Source organism: Panthera onca, chromosome C2 (assembly GCF_046562875.1).
Source record: "Panthera onca isolate mPanOnc1 chromosome C2, mPanOnc1 haplotype 2, whole genome shotgun sequence".
NCBI lineage: Eukaryota > Metazoa > Chordata > Mammalia > Carnivora > Felidae > Panthera > Panthera onca.
In genome coordinates, this window is record NC_138347.1 from 114,540,663 (window position 1) to 114,546,662 (window position 6,000).

General features: G+C 43.7%; 1 protein-coding gene across 4 annotated transcripts in view; it reads right to left on the reverse strand.

The window, feature by feature from the left end:
- RNF13 (ring finger protein 13) overlaps positions 1-5,025 on the reverse strand; it is a 163,056-nt gene extending 158,031 nt beyond the window's left edge. For 3 of the 4 annotated variants that reach the window (XM_060638931.2, XM_060638928.2, XM_060638930.2), the window contains exon 1: positions 4,238-4,392. The gene's annotated coding sequence lies outside the window, so the exon portion shown is untranslated. Of the gene's footprint in view, positions 1-4,237; positions 4,393-4,861 lie in introns of those variants that run through there. The other variant, XM_060638929.2, reaches the window with a different exon arrangement.
- Between the last annotated feature and the right edge of the window lie 975 nt (positions 5,026-6,000).

The window sequence follows — 6,000 nt, forward strand, 5'->3', positions numbered from 1 at the left end:
CCTGTGTGGCTCAGTTAAGCATCTGACTCTTGATTTCCGCTCAGGTCATGATCTACAGTTTATGAGATTAAGCCCTGCATCAGTAGGGCTCACAATGACAGTGTGCAGCTTGCTTGGGATTCTCTCTCCGCCCTTCCCCTGAATGCGCGCATGCTCTCTCAATTAATTGATTAATTAATTAATTCTCCTCCAACATTTGCTTCTACCAGGACTTGTTCTTCATCATAATATCTTTTTTTTTTTTTTTTTTTTAATAACATCACTATCTTAGGCCCATACTCAGGTCAGTTCCCAATGTTGATGTCAACATTTCTCAAATCTATACCCTTCATTATAATCCCACCATCACCTTTTCTTGTCTCAACTACTCTAATTAAACTCCAGGTATTCCTACCTCCAGGCTTAAGCTCCTTCACTGTATTTCTGCTCCATTTTCATATCCATAAAGAGGGCTTCTTCTCAACTAAGAATAGTGTACAAAATCTTTATCTGGCATTTAAAGATCTCCATACTTTGCATCGATCTACCTTTACCAGCCTGTACCTTAAACATACAACCTCAGCAAATGTTCTCTGCTTTCCTACCTCTATTTATTTGCTTGGGTAGCATCCTTATGAAGAACTCTTTCCTCTCCCATCCTCCTCCAACTGCTAATAACCTTTCAAATGATCACATCCTCAACATGAAAGGAAAAAGGCTGAGGCACGTATCATTCATTGAACACATTCTATTCAGTGTTTTACAAATGATCTTAATCCCCACAAAAACATAATGGCTTAAGAGTATATTTTTGAGGAAGGAATTGAGGAAATGGAGGGCCAAAGGAGCTTACCCAATCTAAACAAGCAAGAATCCAAAATAACCTCATAGTATTTTGTATTTTTCAATAAAACATGGCACAAAATGGACAAGCTTGATAGTCAGGATGCCTAGGTTCAAATCCCAGTTACTCCACTAGCAATCTGTATGAACTCAGGAAGTTATGTACTTGTAAGGTCTTTATTTCCCCATCTATAAAAAGGGAATAATTGTACTACTTACCACATCAGTAACAGAATTACATGACATAATGTAAAGTGCTTAGAATTGTATTTGGCCCATAGTAAAAAAATCAATGTTAACTGTTATTAGTGTTGTTATTTTATTTATAGGCTATAATATGTGAACTGACAATACCAATTATATGTTCTTATTGTTCCCAAATCAACTTTTGGGCAAAAGCTGTATAAAGCTTGGGCTCCTGGGTGGCTCAGTCGGTTAAGGGTCCGACTTCGGCTCAGGTCATGATATCGCAGTTTGTGAGTTTGAGCCCTGCGTCAGGCTCTGTGCTGACAGCTCAGAGCCTGGAGCCTGTTTCAGATTCTGAGTCCCTCCATCTCTTGGTCCCTCCCCTGCTCATGCTCTGTGTCTCTCAATAGTAAATAAATGTTAAAAAAAAAAAATTTTTTTTTAAAAGCTGTATAAGCTTAACAATATATTTTTTTAAATTTTTTTAAATGTTTATTTATTTTTGAGAGAGAGACAGAGAATGAGTGGGGGAGGAGGAAAGAGAGAGGGAGACACAGAATCTGAAGCAGGCTCCAGGCTATCAGCACAGAGCCCGATGCGAGGCTCGAACTCACGAACAGTGAGATCATGACCTGAGCTGAAGTCAGACTATTACCGACTGAGCCACCCACGTGCCCCAACAATATATTTTATTATTGCTCAATAAATATTTGCACAACACAGGAATCTTTAAACAATGATTAAACTGCCATGCTTTATTAAAAGAGATTCATTTGTCTATTAGTTCTGTTTCCTCTTTTGGGGAAACTAACAATGCTTCCTAACCTTCTTCCCTTTTTTAGGCCACATGAAACTACCATATGCAATGCCACATGGTAGTAATATGTCAAATGGCACAAAACCATTATTGAGACTCAAACTTATTTGTCTTCTGCTATATGTTGCTAACTCCCAGGTTTTAAAATGTCCAAAATGACACTTTTTATTTACACACCAATTATTTCTAGGTCATAGTAACATGAAGCAAGTATACCATGATATCTGACCAGGCCATTTCATTTTATACATCTTTATGGCAAGAACTGTAAGGCATAAAATATTTTAATTCAAAGATATAAACTTATCATACCCTTAGTCCTACCTTAACTTTGCTAAAATGAGTGCCTGAAAAGCTTCTGATAAGTATGTTACCCTGGAATGCAGAAAAATATCAAGGAAGGGTGTTGAATGCTATTAACAGTGTAAGCCCCTCAAAAATGCTTGAGAGAAAGAACTTTGAACTAGGATAGATGAGAACTTATTCCAAACCCTTCAGTATTAAACCTCACAAACCAAGATTATGTCCATACGATTTACTATTACATATGGTGATACCACGCACTGGTGATACCACGCTGGCTGGCTTCAGATAAAGACAAAGTTAAAAATACACATATTAATAAAACACTTGTCATTCCTGACATGGAAATAACTGAGCTCCTACCCAATCGTTTCAAAGACAAAACAAGCAAACAAAAACAGACCCCCAAAAACTTTGAAGCTTAACTGTGTAACAGACATTTTATTTCAACAAATTCCTACAATTCTTCCCTTACTCACAGGTAAAGTCACAGAATCAGCAAGAAGCAGAGCTGAAAGCTGGACCCAACCATATTTGGGATCCAGTGTTTTCCATAATCCACAATGACATGGTATACATTTGCATCACTCTCTTCATATACACACATTTTATTAAAAAACTGAAACAAAAGCTTCAAAAGAATAGTCTTACTCCATAGAATGTCCTCTGATATTTTTTCTCTTTCTAATGTTAATGTCAATGTGCTAAATTGATTCCCATTAATTGAAACCCATTAATAAGTCTCCATGGGCCCCAAACTACAACACTGCACTACAATTAAAAAAAAAAAAAAAAAAAAAAAAAAATTTTTAATGTTTACTGAGGGGGGTGCGGTGAATAGGGGAGAGGCAGAATGAGAGGGAGACAGAGAATCCGAAGCAGGAGGCTCTCGGATGTCAGCGCAAAAGCCCTATGTGGGGCACGGAACCTACCAACCATGAGATCATGACCTGGGCAGAAGTCAGATGCTCAAGGACTGAGTCACCCAGGCGCCCCTGCACTACACTTTTTACCTCCCGTTTAAAATTCCTTTTAACTGCTACAAGTCTAGTTTTGTTTCTCTGAAATGGAACTAATCTTCCCAACCCATTAAAAGCTGTCCTTAAAAAGATAAAACCCTTGAAAGCCCTTTAAATCTTGAATTGATCTATTTCTCTACTACAACCCTTTGGAGGCACACCCATCTTAGTTATTTATATTGTATCAAAAACTGCAGATGTTCTCCTTGGAGAACAACAGATCATTGTTGAAAGGAATGCGTTAGTTTTCACTGTTCCTGCTGCATCACTGAGGAACATTTCACACTCAGGGCAAGTTTGGGGCAACAGAAACGAACCTGAGCAGCTGCCCACGGTGCTGAAACGGAGGATGAAACAATAATTTTGGAAATTTACTCCTGCCAGACTAGGACAAAATAAAGGAATTCACCAAAAACTAGCAGAGAACACTCAGTGGCTGCCACTTAAGTTGCTTGAATGCTTCTGGGATAGCTTGGCTTTTGTGTCTGCCCACTCCCTCACTGGGACAGAGTTCTTACATCAGTGCAGGTCAACTCCGTAAGTACCCTGGTAGAGCTGCTGGCTTTAAGAGGACTGGGACATGGAATCTGTCCCTAATAGAGTCGCGTTCCACCTTCAATCTGAGCTTCCAGTCGGGGGTGGAGGAAGGTTACAAAGAAGGGAGGTGACTGCCCTCCTTTTTTCAAAGACTACATAGTCCCCGCAACTGTAGTCAAGCGATATCTCCCGGGGACTTTGCGGCAGGTGACTGACCAAGAGAAGCCTTCCAAACATCTTCCCAGGCTCCTGCCACCGCAGGATGGGAATGTGAGAAGCCAAACAGATAATACAACAACTTTATACACAAATTCAAAGGGTGGGGGTGGGGGAGAGCGGGAATCTGCCGTCAGAGGGCAGAGGGTTTTTGTTTTTGTTTTTGTTTTACCTTTTGCAAAAAGCCTATTTCCTCCGCACCCAGCCTGGGGAGGAGCAGCAAAGACCTCAGCAGCCGGGCCGCCACTGAGGGCCGGTGAGGGGGTGTGTTCCCCCCGCCAGGCCCCAAAGGAATCAATCCCCTGCCCGGCCGCCGAGAGGCCAGAGAGGCTCTTACCTGGAAGCCTGGCCCCGCAACACAAATAGGCTCGCCCACCGCGTCGCTGCGGGAGAAGTCCCTACCCTGACTTCATGACTGAATATCCGCACCGACCCCCACAGCCGGAATCGAAGTGGGGACGACAACACCAAGGCTAGACGGAAGTCCCGCCTCGCGGGCCTCATTGGCCGGCACGCGAAGACGAAGAAAAACCATTGGGCCACAGAGCTGTTTGCTAAGGCCCTTCCCACTCTCACACAGCGTCTCGCTGCTTGCTCCAGCTGGCAGGGAGAAAAGCCCAGTTCGTGGAGTGGCGTCTTGGCCGCGTGATCGGTCTTCCCGGGAAAGGAAGGGAAGGGGGGGGGGGGGGGGGGGGCTTCTGCAGCGCAGCTGAAGGATCCGCTTTTTGGCAGGGGAAGGGGCAGGCTGGCGGAGGGGATTGGCTGTGAAAGCCTACCACCCACTGTTCGTCCCCAGGCGTGGAGGCTGTGGGGTCAGCAGGGGACCATACGGAGCGGCCAGGGCCAGCCGGCTTGGTCCGCTCTGGCTTTGGGACGAAGCAGCCCGAGACCCAGCTGGCGGGCTGCCCCTGGGCGGGGCTGGCTCTGGCACTGTTAAGTCTCTTCCCTGCACCACACTCACCCGACTGGCTGAAGGGGCGAGGACGAAATCTCATCCCCACTGCATGGAGTCCAGGCTGAGATCCGATGGATGGGATCAAGTCCCACCAACGCCTTAGATAAGAGTCCGGGTCGCGTTGTTAGAGATGCGAGCAGACTGAAGGCTGAAAGCGAGTACCCGGACGCCTGGCTCGGAGCCGTGCTGACGTCAGCACTCCGGGCCTGACACGCGCCATCCCCGGGACTCAGCAAAAGTCAAACCGTGTGATTAAGCCCTAGGTCAGCCTTTTAAAACCCGAGCCTCCTTTTGGCGAGCCAAAAACAAAACAAAACAAAAAAAACTCTTCCTACCGCCCTTCTGATTAACCTTCGGACCCGAGTATCCCAATCTTAAACCAAGCTACTTTGAAATTTAAATTACCTGGATTGGAACATCCTCACTGATTAACCAGTCACCAACTAGCAACTTTAAAGAGGCACTGTGCTTACGGCAAAGAATGCCAGGAAACCTAAATTCTGGTCCTGCTTCTGCTTCAAAATAATGTCCCTTTAAAAATCCATTACAGGCTTCACATTCTTCAACCTCAGACTAAAGGGGGTTATCACCAAAAGAACCACCTGTAGAACACCACTGTTGTAACTTGTAACCTTGATTGCCCTCGGGATACCTGCGTGGCTGGCACAAAAGAATGGGAGGAAAACTTTCCCTACTGTGTATGCCTTTTGAATTTTGAACCTTGTGAATATTATGTACTCAAAATTTAAACACAAAAAAATTTTAAAATAGAATTCAACAACGGCCATCAAAGGTACTTTGCTCTCTTATGTATTATGGCTACATATTCTATACATTCTTTGATTTTCATTAGTTATGAAGACATTCAATACTTAATACACAGATCTACCTCTAAGAAAGTCATAAATAAAGGGGCACGTGGGTGGCTCAGTTGGTTGAATGTCTGACTTAGGCTCAGGTCACGATCTCACTGGTTTGTGGGTTCAGACCACCGGCTGTCAGCACAGAGCCTGGAGCCTGCTTCTGATTCTGTATCTCTCTCTCTGTCCCTCCCCTTCCTGTGCTCTGTCCCTCAGGAATGAATAAACATTAAAAAATATATATTTTATTTTAAAGAAAGTCATAAATAAAAATCAGAATTGGGA